This window comes from Geotrypetes seraphini, chromosome 2 (genome assembly GCF_902459505.1).
Source record: "Geotrypetes seraphini chromosome 2, aGeoSer1.1, whole genome shotgun sequence".
Lineage (NCBI taxonomy): Eukaryota > Metazoa > Chordata > Amphibia > Gymnophiona > Dermophiidae > Geotrypetes > Geotrypetes seraphini.
Genome location: NC_047085.1, coordinates 84926752 through 84948928, shown reverse-complemented (window position 1 = coordinate 84948928; position 22177 = coordinate 84926752). Strand labels below are relative to the sequence as shown.

The window sequence follows — 22177 nt, the reverse complement described above, 5'->3', positions numbered from 1 at the left end:
AAATTGTTGTCAGGAAGCGCCAGGCAGCCACCCTCACTCAGTTGCCGCCGGGTGACGAAGGCTCAGTCCTGCTAGACTGGCTATTGCTGCTGATAGGGCAGAGGTTTGGCTTTTAGGCCCTCTTTTATTAAATCATGCTAGCGGTTTGTAGCGCTGGGAGCCACACTGAATGCCCCGTGCTGCTCCCGACGCTCATAAAGTTTCTATGAGCATAAGGAGCAGTGTGCAGCATTCAGCACAGCACCCAGCTCTACACACCGCTAGCACGGTTTAATAAAAGGGGAACTGTGATGTTGTTGCTGTGAATAGGCTCCTGTAGCATCACCCTGGAGAACGAGGCGACAGGTGAAGGGAAGGAGAGGCATGAAGGAAAAAGGAGGGGATGAAAAGAGTCCTGAGCTTTAGGTTATTTCTGTGAGAGTAGAGAAGTGGATGAGGTGGGGCACAATGAAAAGTGAATTTTTGCTCTGCTTCAGATGCTTAGTCCTCAACAACATATTTTTTAAAAGGTACTGTGGGGGCTGCCTATGGGTTTTTCACTCTATAAAACCATGTCCCGGCCTACCACTAGACCACCAAAGGGGGTACAGAGCAGGGCGATATGAATTTTTTCTTGGGTTTTCCGTCTTATGGTAAGGTGCGTCTTATCTTATAGAGCGAAAAATCCTATATAATAAAAGGTTAGCGGCGCATGCGCTTTTAAAAAAGCGTGATTACTGCCACCGTGGTGTGTGATCCGTGGCCGTGTTCCATTTTAGAACGCAGCCAATGATCACTCTGGCCACTCCCCTCCTCCTGCCCTCACTCACCCTGGAGCCAGGCAAGCTCTCTTCCTGCCCGCGTCCTCAGCAGGGAACACACCTGGCCCTCATTCGCCGCCGCTGATCCTCCTGTAAAGAGCAGCCTGCGATGGTGGCTGGCTTTAGGGAACCTCGCAGGCCGCTCTCCAACTCGGTAGCACGTTCCCTCTGACGCGATCCCGTGCGTCAGAGGGAACGTGCTACTGAGGCTGGAGAGCGGCCTGCGAGGTTCCCTAAAGCCGGCCACCATCGCAGGCTGCTCTTCAGGAGGATCAGCAGCGTAAGAGGAGCTGCCACCGGCACTTTTAAAACTAACCTTCGGCCGCAGCAGGCCAGCCCGCGGGAAGGGAAGGGGGAGGGGCCGAACAGAGCAGGCCAAATCGTATTAAGAGAAGGGAGGGGCCAAATGGAGCAGGACAGCTCACATAAGAGAAGGGAATTGCTTCACAGGGACCTGGAGGGGAAGGGAAATACGCTGCTGCTTCTGCAAATGAAAGTGTGTGTGGGGGGGGGGGGCTTCACAGGGACCTGGAGGGGAAGGGAAATACCGCTGCTGCTTCTGCAAAGGAAAGTGGGGGGGGGGCTTCACAGGGACCTGGAGGGGAAGGGAAATACCGCTGCTGCTTCTGCAAAGGAAAGTGGGGGGGGGGGCTTCACAGGGACCTGGAGGGGAAGGGAAATACCGCTGCTGCTTCTGCAAAGGAAAGTGGGGGGGGGGGCTTCACAGGGACCTGGAGGGGAACGGAAATACCGCTGCTGCTTCTGCAAAGGAAAGTGGGGGGGGGGGGAGGAGAGACAGAAAGAAATGCAGACAAAGGAGGCCAGGGAGAGACAGACAGAAATAAAGACAGACAGACAAAGGGTGCCAGGGAGAGAGAGAAAAATAGCAGGAGGGAGAGAGATAGAAAGGAAGGAAGAAAGAGACAGGAACAGGAGAGAGACATAAATAAAGAAAGACAGACAAGCATATATTCTAGCACCCGTTAATGTAACGGGCTTAAACACTAGTACAGTATATATATATTTTTAATTTTAGATATTTTAGGGCTCCTTTTGTCAAGCCGCACTAGCGGTTTAACGTGTGTAATAGCGTGCGCTAAATCGCCGGCCGCACTAGCCGCCACCGCCTCCTCTTGAGCAGGCAGTAGTTTTTGGCCAGCGCAGGGGTTAACGCGTGATGAAAAACTGCGCGTGTTAACCCCGCTAGCATGGCTTGATAAAAGGAGCCCTTAGTTTTCAAATAACAAAATAAAATAACATCAAGTCCCTCAATTCTCCCCTCAACCAAAAAAAAAAGATGTACAACATATTCCAGATCTCAAAAAGTCTTGCTTGAAGTATCTATGTCATGCTATTTCTTTGTCTCTGATCTAAGATCTGTACCAATCCAAGAAGGGTTTCCATCTTTTTTTCCATTACCTCCTGGCATCCATGTCTGAGAGAAGTTAAGTTTTCTTAGATGGTAAGCTTGCTAAAGTTTAGGTTTAGTAATTGACATCTGTGGTATAGTGTTTCACCATCTAGCTATCTCCTTTTGTTCAAACAGCCTACATGGTAACAAGATTTTGACCTTGCACTATGAATTCCATCATGAATTAAATTCAATAGAAAGGACTTTGGGTCTAATGGTACCTGTGCAATTAACAATTGTTGACAAAATATTCCACCAGAGGTTGGGAAGTAAAGCCCAATGCCAGGCAGACTTATATGGTCTGGGTCCTGTAAATGGCAAAAAAAAACCCCAACCCCAACCCAAACCCAGATCAAGTTCAAGGCTTAAGTGGGCGACAGCAAATCCAGAAGTTGAGAAGTAGGACCAGCGTCAGGCAGACCTTTATGATATCCTTGCCAATTTTGGGGCATAGAGACTAGTGCTGCCTGATTCAGGAAAAAAAAAATTCGATTCGATTCAGCCTATTGAATCGATTTTTCGATTCAATTTTCCTGCCCAAGTGGATATTTTTTTTCAAATATCCTAGTGGGTTTATTTTATAGCCTCTTCACCCACTTTGCCCTCTCCTACCCACACTGGCGCTGTGGTGTAAACATAATAAACAAACAAAAAAGACTTTTCCTCTCTCTTAAATCCTAGCTCACGTTCGTGATCTAATACCACAAAATAGAAAATAAAATTATTTTTTCTACCTTTTATTGTCTGATCATTATTCAGATCTTATCGGTCCACGGCTCCAGTTGTCTTCTGATAACTTGCTTGCCAGGGTCTCTTCTTTCTTCATGCTAACCATCCATCTTCTGTCTCTGTCCTCTCCTTCCGTCCCCCAGAGGTCTGATATCTTTCCTTTTTTCGTCTCCATCCACCTTTTCTGAATTACCCTTTCATCCTTCATCTCTCTCTCCTTCCCTACCACCCCAGGGTCCACCATGTCTCCCTTTCTCTTTCCAACTACCTTCCTATCCAATATCTCTATCCCCCCCTCTACACCATCCCTTGTGTCCAACTTCTCTTCCTTTCTGTTCCTTCCCTCCCTAAATCCCATTGTCCACCATCTCTCTCCCTCTCCTGTTTTTAGATCCTTATTTATTCTATCCTTCCCCTCATCTCCCCTCTCCATGATCTCCCCCCTCCACCAAGTTCATTACTCCCCTCTCCCTCCATCTGCTTTTTTATGGCACTCCTAAGCGTTCACCACCACCACACCCCCGCACCTGTCCCAAAAAGAGTCCGGCAGGAGGGACGCATCTGGGAAGAGGGACGCATCTGGGAAGAGGGACGCATCTGGGAAGAGTTCTGCTGTGGCAGTAGCGATCCACTCCTGCCAGTTCTCCTTGCGTCTTCTCTCCACTGCGGCCCGCCCTCAGTGAAAACTTCCTGTTTCCGCTTGGGCGGCCGAATGGAGAGAAGACGCCCGGAGTAGCAGCAAGGTAGTGAGTTGCATTCGCAAGTGAGGCTGGACTCATTTAGAGCTCTGGTCTTTAACCTGAGGGTCATCGCGTGAGTGGACTGCTGGGCAGGATGGACCACCAGTCTGACCCAGCAGCGGCAATTCTTATGTTTTCATTACATGTCAGATGGAGGGAGAAGAAAGACCCGGACCCAAATCAACATATGAATTTTGATAAAACTCCTCCTCTCATGATGCCTCTCACACACACTGTCATATTCTTTTCTCCTCCTACATTAACCTCGCTTTCCAGATCCCGTAAAAATTCTGATCATTGACTCCTCTACAAATGTACGAAGGTGCTAGCATGATGCCTCGCACAGTGGAGGAGAGAGGATGTACCAACACAGCAGAAAGGGAAGGAGAGGAGTTTGTTCTTTGGAGTGCAGCCAAACTGGATTTTCAGGTATAAGGAGCGTCCTAATATGTATAGGAGTTTCCTTATATCATCAGCAGGAGAAACTGCCTGCAAGTAAAGCAATCCTGATTGAGTTAGATGATGTGTGAGTGGAGATGACAGATTCTTAAGCAACATTAATTACATTACATTACATTAGTGATTTCTATTCCGCCTGTGCCTTGCGATTCTAAGCGGATTACAATTAAAAGAGATCTGGACATTACCGAGAGAATTACATAACAACGATTCAAGTAAATTACATGTTATGGTAGAGAATTACAATTCACTGCCTGTCAGGCTATCTCTGTCAGTTGGGAATTTATTTGGACACTAGAGTGACTGCAGAGGGTCTTTATGGGTCCCAGTCACTGCACCTTAAAGACCTTGAAGTGAAATTGCCACCCTGTTCCCCTTTATAGTGACCTCGCAGGAGGGAGAGGGTTACACACAAAAAAATGAGGAACGTGAAAAGTGCTCAAACAAAACTGAATTGGGAAAAAGTGCAAATCCATGACCTCTAGTGAGGACAGCGACCTTAGTTAGTATGCAAATGATATTCCTAATGGCTTGCTACAAATCATCAATCTAACTAACCAGGGATGCCAAGAGGGAGCAATTTTTGAGAGCAATTTTAATCTCACACCCCATGTCCTACTTTTGCCCCACAGTCATTTCAGAAAACACTTTATTTGCCTGGCCAGGGAGGAGAGGAGAGAGCCTTGCTGCCCCGATCTGTACGCAAAGACCCGTTCGGGATTTCCTTCTGCCAGAGTCCTTGCTTCAATGTAACTTCTGGGGTTTATTCAAAGAGGTCAAGCCAGGTGACTCTAAGCACTGTCACCTCAGTAACAACCATACAAAAATAGACAAATACTCCCCCCCTTTTTACTAAACCACGATAGCAGTTTTTAGTGCATGTTTGAATCTTCTTGTTTCTCCATTTCTTACTTACTATCAATTTCAAAAAGATCTTAAAACCCACTTAAACAATATAATATACATTATTGATTTTCATACTTTTAATCTTTTTACTTATACTTATTTTAATTTATATTGTGTTTTCCTTATTCATTAGTTTTAATGCTTGTATTAGTTATTTTGAATTTTATTATGTATGATGTTATTATTATACTAGTGTTTAAGCCCGTTACATTAACGGGTGCTAGAATATATGCCTGTCTGTCTTTCTTTATGTCTTTCTCCCTGCTCCTGTCTCTTTCTTCCTTTCTTTCTGTCTCTTTCCCTCCTGCTATTTTTCTCTCTCTCTCCCTGGCACCCTTTGTCTGTCTGTCTTTCTTTCTGTCTGTCTCTCTGGTCCCCTGTCTTTATTTCTGTCTGTCTTTCTCCCTGGCCTCCTTTGTCTGTCTGTATTTCTATCTGTCTCTCCCCCCACACTTTCCTTTGCAGGAGCAGCAGCGGTATTTCCCTTCCCCTCCAGGTCCCTGTGAAGTAGTAGCAGCATTTTCCCCACCCCCATTCCCTTCTCTCCCCCCCCCACTTTCCTTTGCAGAAGCAGCAGTGATATTTCCCTTCCCCTCCAGATCCATGTGAAGTAGTAGCAGCATTTTTCCCCACCCCCCCATTCCCTTCTCTCCCCCCCCCACTTTCCTTTGCAGAAGCAGCAGCGGTATTTCCCTTCCCCTCCAGGCCCCTGCTGAAGCAGTAGCAGCATTTTCCCCCACCCCCATTCCCTTCTCTTACCGTGAGCTGTCTTGCTCCGTTCGGCCCCTCCCCCTTCCCTTCCCGCGGGCTGGCTTGCTGCTTTTTTCTAAGTTTCAAAGTACCGGTGGCTGATCCTCCTGTAAAGAGCAGCCTGCGATGGTGTCCGGCTTTAGCGAACCTCGCAGGCCGCTCTCCAATTCGGTAGCACGTTCCTTCTGACACGATCCCGTGCGTCAGAGGGAACGTGCTACCGAGGTTGGAGAGCGGCCTGCGAGGTTCGCTAAAGCTGGCCACCATCGCAGGATGCTCTTTAGAGGAGGATCAGAATCAGCAGCAGCAGCAGCGGCGGCAGTGGCGAGATAGGGCGGGAGGTGTGTTCCCTGCTGAGGACGTGGCAGGTAGAGAGCTTGCCTGGCTTCCATGGTGAGTGAGGGCGGGAGGAGGGGAGTGGCCAAAATGTTCCCTGCTGCTGGATTGGCGGCCACGGATCAGAAATCACAGTGGCAGGGATCACGAAATTTCAAGAGTGCTGAGTACCTATTGTGTAAACTGCTATGACTGCTGGTTAGGCAGTATATAAAAATAGATTATTATTATTATTAAAGAGGTAAAACACAGGAAATCATGTCTGGACATGACAAGATATTTGCAGCAAAAGCCATGATGCAAACATTTAGACAGAAAAATGAAATGTGAAAGACTGAAAAGGTAAGATTGCTTAACATTGAAGTATGTGACAGTGGTGAGATGGATACTGAAGCAGATGAAGAAAGTGACATGGAGGTTGACACATCATACCTAGATGAAATAACTGTTGCAGCTGACAGACTGAAACCATCAGACCACTCTCATTGTCTCAGCAGTCATTAAGTCTGGTAATGGTGACCTCAGTGATTGATATCTTGCGACAAAACTATGCACCTTAGCAGAATGGCTAACAGACAAAAAAATTGCTGAAGGTGTTACTGCCATTGTATGAGTGAACTTGGGCTTAAAATTTTTAAAAAAATTATTTTCTGATCAAACACTATCAGATTCATGGGAAAAACTTCAATTTAAACAGGTTTTTCCAATTTTAGGTTTTTCTGGACTGCATGCACAAGTATGAGAGAATCCTTCAAGCTATGAGACGGTAAAGTGATCATCTCGGAGACTCTCACAAATGACTTGCTATGCTCATATAGGGTGCTTTAGAATACACAGAACGCAAACTCCTGGTTATGCCAAACCTATCCAATGTTACAGGCATGTCACAAGCAGATGCCATCTTATGAGTTACTTGAACTACGGCAGTTGGTTGACAATATACTGGCACTGGCCTTTCATACTACTACTATCAACAGTGGCATTAAAAAAGGTGCTGCAAAACTACTAGAAGACAAAATTGGTAACAAGTTCTTCAATTTGACCTGCAGGCATTATATCTTTTAAGTAGTTATTGGGGCAGTATGGAAGGGTCTGTTTGGTAAAGCTACAGGTCTAGAAAATGAACTGTTCTCAGATTTCAAGAAACTGTGGGACAAACTAGACAACCAGGAAGTTTATAAACATTGGTTAGTGGACACTAGAAACATGGTTGTCGAGGAACTAACTGCAGTCCTAACAAGCAGTAACTGAACATTTCTACCATCTGATGACTGCCATGAATGCATCAAAAACATACCTATGATTCTTGAAGCAGCATCTCCTTGTGGTGTACATTTCATGAAGCTGGGAGTGATACATCAAGTATGCTGGATGGCCTGCAACATATACAGAATAAAAATGTTCACGTTTTACAGTCAACTGCCATATGACAAGAAGTTGATGGTGAAACTGGAGCAATTCAATCGTTTTCTGGTGCTCTTTTATATGGATGAGCGTGTGCAGAGCACAAGACACACTCATTCTTGATCTGCAATTTTTCTGTGGCATACATGACTACAAATCAATCGATCATGAAATCGCTGACATCGTGTTGAAGAAGTTATCAAACCACCGATGTTACCTGACAGAAGAAGTTGTACCATTTGCACTTTCAGCAAATATGATTTAACCACTGACAGCGTCAAACAAGACATTGCTTCCAAAGCTGTTGAACACACTGGTGCCTGAACAATTTCATTGGGGTAAGCCGGTTTTGGGAGACTTGGTTGGACCTGAATCGAATTTCCTTTTTCACACTCTTGGCATTACTAATGAATGGTTGACAAAGCCAGCGGACAAGTGGTCTGAAGATCCAAAACATCTATACTGCTTAACAGTTTGTCAACACAGTGAAGGTAGTTAATGACAGCCGAGCGAGGTGTTAAACTGATAACTGACTTTGCCACTGACATCACCACAGACCCAATGCAGTGTGAGGCCTTGTTGTAAGGATCTGAACAGCCTCACAGGCTTTATCCTATCTCAAGAAGACATTGAATGCTTGAGTGTTTGGAATGCCATTGGTAGATGACTACACCGAAGTATACATGTTTAGCTGTTAGCGAAGTATGTTAAATTTGCTATTGAAGGTTCATTTAATAAAATATTGCTAGATTTTTTTTGCATAAAATGTCTTTTTATCAATGTATCATTGCTAAGTGTGAATAAAAGCTATAGCTATAGTACCAAGAAATTTGTTCCATTAAGCAAAAATAATAGCAAATTTTAAGAAATACGGAGCTTTATATAATCAGTGGCTTTGAGTGAACTTGGGTTTAAAAATTTTTTTTTTAAATTATTTTCTGATCAAACATTATCAGATTCATGGGAAAAATGTCAATTTACACAGGTTTTCCCAACTTTAGGCTTTTTCTGGACTGCACGCACAAGTAGTACAGTAGAAAACTAGCTTTTGTTACACTGGAGCCAATGCTGAATGATGAAGAGGAGTGAAGTATTTCACCTAGATAGCAAAAAGAAACAACAGGGAAGATTAGAATGTCAAATAGCACAAGTAACACTGGATTGAGATAAGGATTCCATGATCCAACAAGAAGCAATTTTCTGAAGATTTAACACTAATCTGTGTTAAATCTAAAGAGACAGCAATATTTTTGACTCTACTAGGGTAAAGACCTTGGTCTGAACCTCAAGGAGCAAAATACCCCACAGGTTGTGGACTGCCTCCCAGAGCATCAGGCTTCTCACCTACCTACATCATCAGCCCAATCTATTAGAAGTATAGAAATACTAAAGGATTCCAACATGCATCAACCCTTATACCAATGTTGTCACTGGAAAAGCTCAGATTCTCTACATTCAACTGCTGGTCATGAAGGGACATGATCCATTGGAACGGGCAATAAGTAATCTTCCACAAAACAAAATTTTCAGGTTTCTTTAAAATCATCTCTGTGTTAATCTATTTAAGGATCAGAGGTCCTGATGCTCAAACTTACCATGCATTTTAGCTTCTGAAGCACAAAATGGCTCTGCGCGGACTTTTCCATGCTTCTTAGCAGCCAACAATAATACTATGGAAATTTATTACAATGAGCTCATTAATATTAAAATGAGCACTTAGGGTGATGCCCAAAATGAAGTGCCGATCTTTAATGATCCAAAATTACTGGCAGGTCTGGAGGTGCCAGTAGCATTGAACTATGTGTGTTAAAATCATATACTGGCAGGTCTGGGGCTGCTGATTGCATGAGAGGTGGAATTTTTTTTTTTAAAAGGATACATTTATCTTACTTTATAGGATTGGGGAACACAATATATGTCCCAATGAAGCAGTGTAGAAAAAAGCTTATGATGTGCTACAATAAGGAATGCCTATGATTGATGCTCATGTGTGCCTACGATGTAGATTTTCTTGGTGCATTGCATGCGCATATTTGTGCCTCTTTCTGTGAGCTATTCTGCGCATACCTCAGTTGTTTTCTCTGACTGATCTAATGGAATTTCCCCTTGAACATCATTTGCATGTGAGGTTTTTTTTAGCATCCCTCATTCTTCAGAAATCAGAAAATTTACCAGCACACAGGATTTTAGGGGACTTTTGAGCATCTATCCCAAAGACATGCCACGTATGCAATTATCTTCTATCTTCTTCTTCTATCTATCTATATACAGTATATAAAATCGGAGGTATGTGTGTATGTATGTGTGTGTGTATGTGCCGCGATCACGCAAAAACGGCTTGACCGATTTGAACGAAACTTGGTATGCAGATCCCTCACTACCTGGGGTGATATGTTCTGGGGGTCTCGCGGCCCACCTGCACACGTGGGCGGAGCTACAAACAGAAAATCAGATTTCACCCATTCAAGTCAATGGAAAAAATGTAAAAAGCTGTGGGACCGATTTGAACGAAAATTGGTATGCAGATCCCTCACTACCTGGGGTGATATGTTCTGGGGGTCTCGCGGCCCACCTGCACACATGGGCGGAGCTACAAACAGAAAATCAGATTTCACCCATTCAAGTCAATGGAAAAAATGTAAAAAGCTGTGGGACCGATTTGAACGAAACTTGGTATGCAGATCCCTCACTACCTGGGGCGATATGTTCTGGGGGTCTCGCGGCCCACCTGCACACGTGGGCGGAGCTGCAAACAGAAAATCTGATTTCACCCATTCAAGTCAATGGAAAATATGTAAAAAGCTGTGGGACCGATTTGAACGAAACTTGGTATGCAGATCCCTCACTACCTGGGGTGATATGTTCTGGGGGTCTCGCGGCCCACCTGCACACGTGGGCGGAGCTACAAACAGAAAATCTGATTTCACCCATTCAAGTCAATGGAAAAAATGTAAAAAGCTGTGGGATCTCCAGTTATTTTACTTAGCAACCTTGACCCACCAAAACTTTGCAATGGCACAAGGCTTTGTGTAAAGAGGTTACTGGCCAATGTAATTGAAGCGACTATCTTAACCGGAAAGGGACAAGGTGAAACCGTATTTATCCCGCGGATACCACTTATTCCAACAGATCTTCCTTTTCAGTTTAAGAGATTGCAAATTCCAGTGAGACTTGCATTCTCTATCACAATCAACAAATCACCAGGACAGACTATTACATACTGTGGAGTGGATTTAAGATCCCCCTGTTTTTCCCATGGACAACTCTATGTTGCTTGCTCAAGGGTGGGTTCACCCAAGAATGTATATGTTCTTGCTCCTGGAGGTGAAACTAAAAATGTTGTTTATAATCAAGTTTTGTGTTAGTTGTATTGTATTCATTTTGTCAAATATTTCACTTTATAATTTGAATATTGTACTTTTTATAAAGCTGTAAAAAAATAATTTCATTCACCACTATAAAATATCTTTATTTGAATCCATTTACAGTGTTATTGCTATAATTAAATACTCGTGCAACGCCGGGGCATCAGCTAGTTATTTAATAAAAACATAACTGTTCCACCGCAGGGACTTTTCCTACGGTAGTTCAGATGCATACATGGTTTAAGAAATTATATTCAAAGTGGTTAAAAATAAAATTTATTTTACAAAATACGCAACAGTAGTAAAATAAAGCCAAAGTGCATAGAAGATTCAAAGGCATAAGTGTGGTACAAAGCGTACAGTGCATTATTAGACGGTAATCGTACAAATTCAAACATGCGTGCATAAAACTGAGTGCAATGCAGGAGTCTAGGAGATGCTTCGCAGGCTTAAAATTCTATTGGACACACACTAGGCCTATCGCAAACTATGGCTTTAGAGAATTACTATCTCCTTAGGATTTCCAAGGATGGGTCCTACGTCCTACCTCCAACACAGGGACTTAAACAAGATCGAAGTCGGCCCGATATATTCACATTTCCAAGTGAGCTAAGAGAAAACTGACATTCAACAACGCAGAACCGACACCCCCCTCCATATTTCTCCTTTTTTCAAACCCAAAACAACCCCCTCTCCAACCCCCCCGGTATAGCATCTCTCTAGCTCTCTCCCCCCTCCATCCTACCTTGAAATTTGTCCTTCGGGTCAGCAGCAGCAGCAGCAATTCACACAACTTGCAGTCTCGCACCTCTCCATCGTCCCGCCCCCTCTACCGGAAACGGGAAGTCGCGTCCGAGGAGGGGGCAGGACGCGGCGGAGAGGAAGAAGTGGCGTCAGAGGGGGCGGGACACCGGAGAAGGAAGGCTCCCGGGTCGGTAGCAGGCAGCCCGGATGAATTGCTGCAGCTGGCGACCTCGAAGACAAGTTTGAAGGTAGAACTCTGGGCCGGGGAGCTCGAGAATGAGGGCGAGATGTGGCACTGCGGCTGGCGTTGGCGGAATGAAGGGATAGATGCCGGACTCCGGATGAGGGGGGAGGGGGTATGCTGGATTCGGGGGAGAGAGGAAGAGATGCCAGACCGCGATAGGGAAGGGGGGGGGGGAGATACCGGGTCCTCCTAAGGCGTGTGGCTCGGTATCTCTCTTAGTCCTTGTCTCTAGTATTTTGTCCGTTGCCATCTCCGGTGTTTGAAAAGTAAATGTAAATACTTCTATTTGTTTTGCCCTTCAGAAACTACCCAAGCAGTGTTCCCCTTGATTTTTTGGATTGGATACTAGAATTATTATTATTATTATTTTTAAATGTATAAGGGGAAGTTGTTTTATACTATTCTCGTTTCATAGTCATATTCTGCAAAGTCGGATATCTTCAGATGATTTACACTAGTGAGTCATGTGATTTTTATGCCAGCTGACGAGTTAATTTATAGTCTTACTGCTGCTGAATATAAAATAAGGCGTAGTAAACTGACAGGCAGGCTTTATTTTGTTAATCAGTTTCCTCCACCTTCAGGGCTCCAGCTCAGTCAGGCCTAGTTTTTACTGGGCCTTCAGTATTGTAATTCTTTATATACTGCTACTTGGAGATTCATTCGTTTTTAACATGTCTCACATCCCACCTGGTCCATCCTCCACAGTGACTGCCTTATGTCAGGAGCCACAGACCCTGGCTGCTTCTTGTACAGTATAAGTATGCATATATGCTGTACTTGACCAGTACATGCTGCTGTTGTATGAACACAGCCTCTGAATCCTAAAACATGTTGGCTCAAAGAGCTGAGGTTGGATTCTGGTATTCCTTTTTGCTGGTGTTGGATCATCAGACTGGGTTTTCAATCATTTTAATCATTTTTTAAATTTGATTTCTTTATTTAGGTCTATAAACATCATAACAATTTTTAGGTTGGGTACACTGTTTTCTAGCTTTGGTGTGTGAAGAGTAATTCACTTTCTGAATAACTGATTGAAAGTGGAGGAGTGTATGGTGCATTGGTTGAAGCTACAGCCTCAGCACCCTGGGGTTGTGGGTTCAAACCTGTGCTGCTCCTTGTGACCCTGGCAAGTCACTCAGTCCTCCAAAGCCTCAGGTATGTTAGATAGATTGTGAGCCCACCGGGACAGATAGGGAAAATGCTTCAGTACCTGATTGTAAAAAAACGCTTAGATAACCTTGATAGGCGGTATATAAAATCCTAATAAAATTTCAAAACTTTGAGTGAGAATTCAGTAAAATTGCCATTTGACATCACCTTTCCCTTGCAGCAGATTACAGGTGTGCCCCAAAACGTCAGGCAAGGAGGAGGTGCCGGCGCTGGCTGATTGCTTACAGGACGTGCCTCTCGCTGCATCCTGTAGGCAGTCAGCCAGCACCGATGACTCTCCTTCTCGCTGGTGTCTCTCCTCCTCTCCCTGCTCCTCCCTGCCTCCAGGATTCCCCCGCTGGTGAAGTGAAAGGTTCAGGGTTGCGGCCGGATGGCCTCCGCACATGTGTGGCCATAGACGTGATGGCATCACGCATGCACGTGGCTTCATTGGGTCAATGTCTGAGTACTTCCAGATGCCTTCTGGCCACACCAAAAACTTTGCGGGACACTGCCTTAGAGAATAACACGGGGACAAAGTTTGTCCCAGTTCGTTCCTGCCCCCACGGACTCTGTCCTCATTTGCACAAGCCTTGAATACTTATGATTTTCTGTTTAAATCTTTTTATTAAAGTATTATAAGAGACAGTATTCTGTACAACTGTTTATAAATCATTCATAGAACATTCCATTTTGATCTGGTTTTGGTATAACCTTCCCAAAGATTCAGTTGTCTATGTTTTTTTTTTTTTAACATTATCTGGGAAGGTAATTGGACTTTCTTTCAGACATGGGTGTAGAAGAGAACTAACTGTGTAGTGGATGAACAGGAAAGTAAGCATCTATTAAATGTTGCAAATGCTCCTTGATACCAGCATCAATGGATGAATCAGTTGCAGTAACAGTAAGATGCTTGAGCAGCTAGGCACATGATGATAGGACATTGCAGACAAGACTCTTGTTGCCACATCAAAGGCAGATAGGACACAAATGATGTCATTTAACAGTAGTTCATTTAAATCCAAAAGTAGCTGCTCCAGTTTTTTAAATCACTGAATTCAGTTGCCAGTTGTCTAAGATGTATTAAGTTTTTACATATTGATACTAGTCTCAAGTTTAATTAGAGAATGACATGGGGACAAAGTTGTCCGTGTTGGCTCTGTCCCTGCCCTGCTGTTAACCCTGGGTATCCATCCCCATACCATTCTTCATCACTTAGCACTTGTAATCCCTGTGAATATTCCTCATCCTCTCTTTATCATTTAATTGTTCATGATGGGCTCAGTTTGAAACACATTCAAAAACATCAGTGGCATTGTATCTGGGTGCGCTAGACTGGACACACCCGAGTACTATGGTGTTTGAGTACTTAATGTGGTCTCTCCAGAGCATGTGTTGTGTGCTTGTGCTTTAGCATTCTTTGAGTGCTTTTGTACCTCTGGGTATATTGATACAACAGTGTATTAAAATGTTATATTGTCATGATACTTGACAAGGTTGTGCCATATTGAATCAAATGTATCTTGAAAATCATCTGGCATGTTAAAGAACTTGAATATTAACCCTCCAGTTTATACTCAAGTTAACCTTTTTTTCTCCATTTTAGGGGAAAAAGATTACCTCAGTTTATATTTGGTTCGGCTTATATTTGAGTACATATAGTTTGTTTTCTGCCCTGCCAAGCTCTTCACCCTATCCCCCCTTCCCTCCCTGTCCATGACACCACCTAGAATTTTATCTTGAGTGGTGACAATTAATGTAGAAACTAGCACCAGGAAACTATGGTTTGGATTATTCTTCCCAATGTATGATTTGGATTATTCTTCCCAGTAATGATGTCCATGAAAGATCCAAGCTATTCCAGTGACACCTTTGTTATAATGACTGTTATAGTGTGGATTTCCCAGTATTACTCTGCCTCTAGCAGATGGTGTACATTTGGTTCTGGTTGTTGTAGCTAGTCCTAGGCCTGACTCATCAAGACAAAAGTCTGTGAACGCTGTAGTTGAGTCTTTAGATTCTGGGGTTTGATCCAAGTTCCTTACCCCAGTTGAACTTGGAGGTGCTTTGCTATTTGCAGCCCAATGCCTTAGCTCACCAGCTCTAGTTTTGAGTGGCTTTTTGCTCAATTTCCCACAGGGCCCTTGCTGGTTGCACCTTGAGCCAGACAGTCTGCAGTTCAGGAAAGCTGAGGTGATATTTCAGTCTGTTGGGGGGTAAGTTTAACTGAAGAGAGGCTGGTCTTTCTGCTTCTGGCTCAGGCATGCTTGGCAGCCAACATTACATAACTTGTGGGAGCTGTGGGCTAAGCACTACTCCTGGTTACCTGAGGCTACCAACTGATCAGAAGAGTTCCCAATTTTGTCAAGAATGGCAACCATTTTACCGCCCTCCCCCATTTGTGGAGCGAAAGGACATACTTTTCATCTTGGTCTTGAGAGTGACTATTGGATCCTCTACCTACTTTAGCCTGCTGCAGAGGGCTGAATAGATGCAGGTGCTTGTGAATTATATACTCCAGGTGCATTCAGAGGGTTGAGGTACTCTGGAACCTCCCTGGAAGATGCTGGAGCTCTTAGTACCAAGAAGCCTTGCAGTGCAAGTGTAGCCCATAATACAGGTCAAATCATGTTGCAAGCAGACTCCTGTCAGGAAGCCTGGGGTCTTGTGGAAGGTGTAAAAGAGGGATCCTCTATGGATTAAGTTGACTAAGGTGATCACTTCCCAGATGAAGAGGAAGATTCTTCAATAATCCGACCCTTTTTAGAAGGGAAGAATTAAGAACATAAGAAGAACATAAGAAGTTGCCTCCGCTGAGGCAGACCATAGGTCCATCCTGCCCAGCGGTCCGCTCCCGCGGCGGCCCATCAGGCTCATTGCCTACCCCTCAATCCCTTTTTCTTCTAGGAATCTATCCAAACCTTCTTTGATACCATTTAATGTTTTCTTGTCTACAACAGCCTCTGGAAGCGCGTTCCATGTATCCACCACCCTCTGAGTGAAAAAGAACTTCCTAGCGTTTGTTCTAAACCTGTCCCCTTTCAATTTCTCCGAGTGCCCCCTTGTACTTGTGGTGCCCCTTAATTTGAAAAATCTGTCCCTGTCTACTTTTTCTATGCCCTTCAGGATCTTGAAGGTTTCTATCATGTCTCCTCTAAGTCTTCGCTTCTCCAGGGAGAAAAGTCCCAACTGCTTCAATCTGTCGGTATATGGGAGATTTTCCATTCCCTTTATCAGTTTAGTTGCTCTTCTTTGTACTCCCTCAAGTACCGCCATGTCTTTCTTGAGGTACGGTGACCAGTACTGGACACAGTACTCCAGATGCGGCCGTACCATTGCACGATACAGCGGCATGATGACTTCCTTCGTCCTGGTCGTAATACCCTTCTTAATGATACCCAACATTCTGTTTGCTTTCCTTGAGGCCGTGGCGCATTGCGCCGATGCCTTCAGTGTTGCGTCTACCATCACTCCCAGGTCTCTCTCCAGTTCATTGATTTGGTTACAGAGGCTCTGGATTCTGGCCTCACCTCTGATAGAGGATGATGACTCCATTCTTGAGGGCCTCTGGCATCCTCCCAAATCTTTTCTCTTGCTTTGAGCCCTGCCCCAAATGGGCCTGATGGTGTTTTAGGTGGGCTGTTTTGATTTCCCAAAGTGGATGCCTTGGTTGTAGATGGGTGTGTAAAACAAAGAAGTATGGATCTATACCAGAAGAACACCACTAGAAAAGAGCATCAGAGAGACAGAACCTTTTTGGTCAGGCGTTGCTGAGTATGCCTAGACTGTTTGAACCAGCTAAACAGCATGTCCTACCGCGGAAGTTTGGAGAGCATTGGAGACCCAGAGCTGTTTTGAGTAGGCATTGTTGAGGATGCCTAGACCTTCTTTCTACCTTGTTAGGTCTTATTTGAACCAGCTAAATAGTATATCCTACCACGGTGCGTGACCATAGGCATTTGCCCAAAGGGGTGTGGCCAATGGGGCAGGTCCCGCCCCTTTGGAGCAACTAAGAGAGTAGAGACTGTTGTTTCCCTTCTTATGGGGAAGCATAAAGGAGGGAAAGGTACACCTGCAAGACCTATTGTAGTAAATGTACCTATGGACTAACATTTGTGCCTGGTAACATCATTGACTACTACAACTGTGAGTACAACTCTTGAGGCATCCCTTTCTTTAGGAAGACAACCAAAATCTGCAGTTAGTTGGGAGCAGCTTGGCGTCTCCATCAAAGAGTGCAGTAAAACTCCTGAAGGGCTAACTTCTAAGGAGGGCTCTCCAAGTAGATAATGTTACTCTTAATGATGAGAAACTTGTGGGAGTTGTTAAAACTAAAGATATTTCCTCTCAATAAGCTTCATCTTCTATTAAACAGCATGATTTGTCAGTGAATGATTTGATGTTATTACTAAAATGGAGAAATTCCTGCAAGAAAATTTGTCTCAATTGAAAAAAAAATATTACAGGAGAAGCTACTCTTTTTATGGATCTTAAAGAGAGAACTATTAAAACTGAGCAAAGACTGGAGAAGGTAGAATCTCAAGTTGCATCCTACCAGTTAGTTTTATCTGAGATGGCTATTCATTCATTTGCAGATGGAAGCTTTAGAAAATGTTTCTAGGGCTAGAAATTATATACCACTTAGGCTCTAAGTGGTATATAAATACTATAAATAAATAAAGTTATTGAAAATGTATATGAAGGAGTTCCTTAATATGTCCTTTGAAACTTTAATTGATATTGCTTATTATTTTCCTAGATGTGTTAAACAAATTGAACAGGATTGTGGCTTTGATGTTAATTCCCCAGATAGTCTTGATGTATCTAAGTTTCTTGAATCTGTCGGTACTCAGGATACCATTACAAAGAGACAACTGTGTTGTCTCTTTTTGAACAGAAGAACAAAAGATGTTAGTTTTTTAAGGCTTATGTAAAAATGTTTGTTGGCCAAAAGATTTCTCTATTTCCAGATGTTTCTAGGCCAACACAATTGAGGCATAAGGCTTTCCTGCAGCTGAGGCCAAAGGGAGCTGCGGGAGCCACTTTCTTTTTAAAATTTCCCTGTAAGTGTTTTGTCACATCTGGAGATAAGTCTTATGTCTTTTTTTTTTTTTAACCCTAGGGGGAGAGTGTGGTGTAGTGGTTAAAGCTACAGCCTCAGCACCCTGAAGTTGTGGGTTTAAACCCACACTGCTCCTTTTGACCCTGGGCAAGTCACTTAATCCCCCCATTGCCCCAGGTACATTAGATAGATTGTGAGCCCGCCAGGATGGATGGAGAAAAATGCTTGAATACCTGAATAAATTTATGTAAACCGTTCTGAGCTTCCCTGGGAGAACGGTATAGAAAATTGAATAAATAAATATTCATTTGGAGAGTTTTCTAGCAGGAAAAATCTGTTAAGAGAATTTCTTTTTTTGTAATTTTTGGAGACAGTTTGGTTAATTTGGAGTTAATTTATAGCTGACAATTGCTGACAGTGTTGTTGATATAAGAGGTAGATACTTTAGTTATGTTTTCTCTTTTAATCTCCCTTGTGGACTTCAGTGATTTGAATATGTTTTTCTTTTTTGTTCTGTATATTTACCTGATTTTTCTATAATGTTTTTGTAACTTAAAGACAATTTTAATTAAAAAAAGAAAAGAAGATTCAACATAGACATCAGGTGTGTAAAAGGCTCTCTTATGTAGATGCAATGTACCCAACAGTGCTATATGTTGAAAATTCATCAGGGGCATAATAAATATGAGTTTATATATAGAACCTAGGTATGTAGTTTTGCTCTAACCTTGATACAAGGTTGGTTATTTTAAATAAAGTGGAAGAGTGTCTTTTAAGAACATACTCATCAGCAGATTTGGCCTTCATGTTTAAATACTGAACTCCAGAAAAGCACTGTGATCTTGACCCTAGGAGAATTATGAAGAGGTTACGATCATCTGGGACATCCCAATTCCTATCGATTTATTTTTAAACAATAAACAAGAACAAACAAAAATAAGACCAACCTTGAATGCAAGCAACCAGACATGGTGGTAAAGGAGAAAAAAACCACCAGAATGGCTCTATGCCCAGGATCAAAAATCGTGTTACAGTAAGGGCTCCTTTTACAAAGGTGCGCTAGCATTTTTAACGCATGTGCGCGCTAGCCAAAAATCTACCACCTGCTCAAAAGGAGGCGGTAGCGGCTAGCGCACATGGCAATTTAGCGCGGCTTTGTAAAAGGAGCCCTAAGTGTAATTTCCTAATTGCTCATGCCTAAAAACTATAGAAAATGTCTGTTATTTCCATAAAACTTTGCTTTTGTGACCAGGATAGTCAAATTTTGCAATTTACCTAGATTTAAAATGTGAAAATGCCAAATTTTTGTCTTTCCATTCTTATAAAGTCATATAAAGCAACATGCGAATCACCAATTAACATGTATTTATATTGAAGTTATACAAAGATGACCACAGAAGATTTAGAAGTGAGCAATTTTTTTGAGATTTGTGATTATATTGTAAGTTACTTGAATGAATTAGCCTCTAGATGTAGTCTCCCATCATGTTCTCATTAAATTATCCATGGTAACAGCATTTCAAGTCCAATATATCCTGGTGCTCCCATGCTCTTCTTGAATGTCTCAAGATGAGTATCAAGGACATGGACTTTAAGAGAAATCCTATAGCCCTTTTTACAATAATTCTTCACCAGATTCTCAACAAACTCCATGTAGTTTTCGGCCTTGTGATTGCCCAGGAAGCCCTAAATCACTGTGACAAAGTTGTTCCAAGCCACTTTCTTCTTCCTAGTTAGCTTCTTGGTAAATTCCTTGCACTCCAGGATCTGCTTGATCTGTGGTCCAACAAAGATACCAGCTTTGACCTTTGCCTCAGACAGATTAGGGAAATGTCTTGAAGGTAGTTGAAGACAACTGACTTCTTATATAGAGTTCTGACAGATTGTTTCATTAGGCTCACTGATAATGCAGATTCCCCACCCGAAATCTGAGATATTGACGGGAGGCCGGATGAATGGGAATATGAGTGTAGGCCTCCTTGAGATCCAGATGCATTGGTGGCATCAGCACCTTCTGGAGGTCCATAAGTGGTTCCCATTTGACGTTGTTTCTCCCCAAAGAGAACTTGGTCCATTGTGGCCAATGCAGCCTTTGGTAGTGCACCGTTGTGTCCTTGCTGTCCCAAAGGCAGAGATAGCAGGGATGATTGGTAAAACCTCCTTGGAGACCCATTAGGAATGCCACCATTCTGAAGTCTCCAATGACCTCCTAGCCTTACTCATCATACTTCAAGGTGCCTTGTAAGGTCTTGATGCTGTTGTAATCTTCTTTGAGATGCACTGAATGAGCCCCGTTATAGAGCAGCACAGCTTTGATTCTCCTGGATGAGCTGTCAATGAAGATACTCCACTCTTTCAGGTTATAGGCGATTCCAATTGCCTCAGACTAGTCACATTATGGCAGAACCCATCATGATGGGTAAAGAAGGTGGAAAAAGCTTGGTGACACTTCCTTTGATCTGTGACTTGCACACTTTAACAAGTTCTACTGCTTGAGCCTAGATGTCAAAAGCTTGGCATTGTACTTGGTGAGACCAAGCTTTCTGATTAAGTTGTTGAGGTTGTTTTGGTTTGGTTTGTATGGGTTTCTCTTGGCTGCACCACTGATGGATCTACAACTTCTCCTTCACACTGTGACTTGCTGCTCTCTTCTGAAGACAGCTAGCTGTTTCTCCCTGGAGGAGCAGGTATGGGGGGGGGGGCTCAGGGCAATGTGGCACTAGGGCGATGGATGAAGGAATGTAGTGCATCTTAGTAAAAGGGCCCCTAAGTTTACTCAGCTTAGAATCAATCTAGAATGTTCTGCAAAAAAGGTAAATTTCAAAATATCAATATCCTGGTCACAAAAGCAAAATTTGAGGGGAATGACAGCCATTTTCTATACTTTTGTGGCATAGACAGTGAAGAAAAAAACCACAGGAACAAAAAAAAAAAAATTGTTACACAGTGTAAAAGGTGCCACCTGTTCTAAGAAATTATTCTGTGAATTTGGTGGAGAAAGCAAAAATACAAGTAATGCAGTCAGAGATCAAGAAAATGTAGCAGAAATATATAGAAATATTTTCCTTTGTAATTGGAACCAAAGGCTTGATTGAAAAGTTTCAGACACACCTGGCTACATGTTAACATCTTTTGGGCTCCAGATGGAAGCTCTTTTCATTGATGCAAGTGTTACAGCAAGCATTCTTGATAAAAGTTTTAGAAATTTAGGGCTCCTTTTCCTAAACCGCGTTAGGGCATTAATGCGCGGAATAGCGCACGTTAAATTGTCGCACGTGCTAGACGCTAATGCCAACATTGAGCTGGCGTTAGTTCTAGCCGCGTAGCGCGGGTTTAGCTCACGCTAAAATGCATGCGCTACACACGCTAATGCAGCTTAGTAAAAGGAGCCCTTAGTTCTTATACCCTGGATTAGAAGTGGAAGGCAGGAAACAGAGAGTTGGAGTAAAGGGCCATTACTCAGACTGACAATGGGTCACGAGCGGAGTTCCACATGGGTCAGTGCTGGGACCGCTCCTGTTCATTATATATTTATTAACGACCTGGAGACGGGGATGAAATGCGAGGTTATTAAATTTGCTGATGACACCAAACTCTGCAGCAGAGTTAGAATCGCGGAAGACTGTGAAGACCTGCAAAGAGACCTAACGAGACTGGAAGAGTGGGCAAAAAAGTGGCAAATGAGTTTTAACGTAGAAATGCAAGGTCATGCATGTAAGGAAAAAGAACCCGATGTTCAGCTACAAAATGGGGGGATCATTGCTAGGGGTGAGCAACCTTGAAAGGGACCTGGGGGTGATGGTGGACACAACACTGAAAGCATCGGCATAGTGTGCGACAGCCTCAAAGAAAGCGAAAAGAATGCTGGGTATCATTAAAAAAGGTATCGCAACCAGGACGAAGGAAGTCATCATGCCGCTGTATCGTGCAATGGTGTGTCCACATCTAGAGTACTGTGTCCAGTACTGGTCGCCGTACCTCAAGAAGGACATAGCAGTACTTGAGGGGGTCCAGAGAAGAGCGACTAAACTGATAAAAGGTATGGAAAACTTTTCATACGCTGACAGGTTGAAAA

The 22177-nt window shown here is 43.3% G+C and overlaps 1 protein-coding gene and 1 long non-coding RNA gene across 5 annotated transcripts in view; one reads left to right on the top strand and one right to left on the bottom strand.

Moving 5' to 3' along the window:
• Nucleotides 1-3342: 3342 nt before the first annotated feature.
• Nucleotides 3343-11748, bottom strand: LOC117355148. The gene is made up of 3 exons (XR_004538305.1): nucleotides 11646-11748; nucleotides 7429-7507; nucleotides 3343-4169 (listed from the first exon to the last, which is right to left on the bottom strand). It is a non-coding gene; the product is annotated as an uncharacterized LOC117355148 (long non-coding RNA).
• A 15-nt stretch (nucleotides 11749-11763) lies between these two features.
• The window catches only part of WWP1 (WW domain containing E3 ubiquitin protein ligase 1), a 252071-nt gene continuing 241657 nt past the window's right edge, over nucleotides 11764-22177 (top strand). For 2 of the 4 annotated variants that reach the window (XM_033933272.1, XM_033933269.1), the window contains exon 1: nucleotides 11772-11892. The gene's annotated coding sequence lies outside the window, so the exon portion shown is untranslated. Of the gene's footprint in view, nucleotides 11893-22177 lie in introns of all 4 variants that reach the window. The other 2 variants (XM_033933270.1, XM_033933271.1) reach the window with 2 other exon arrangements.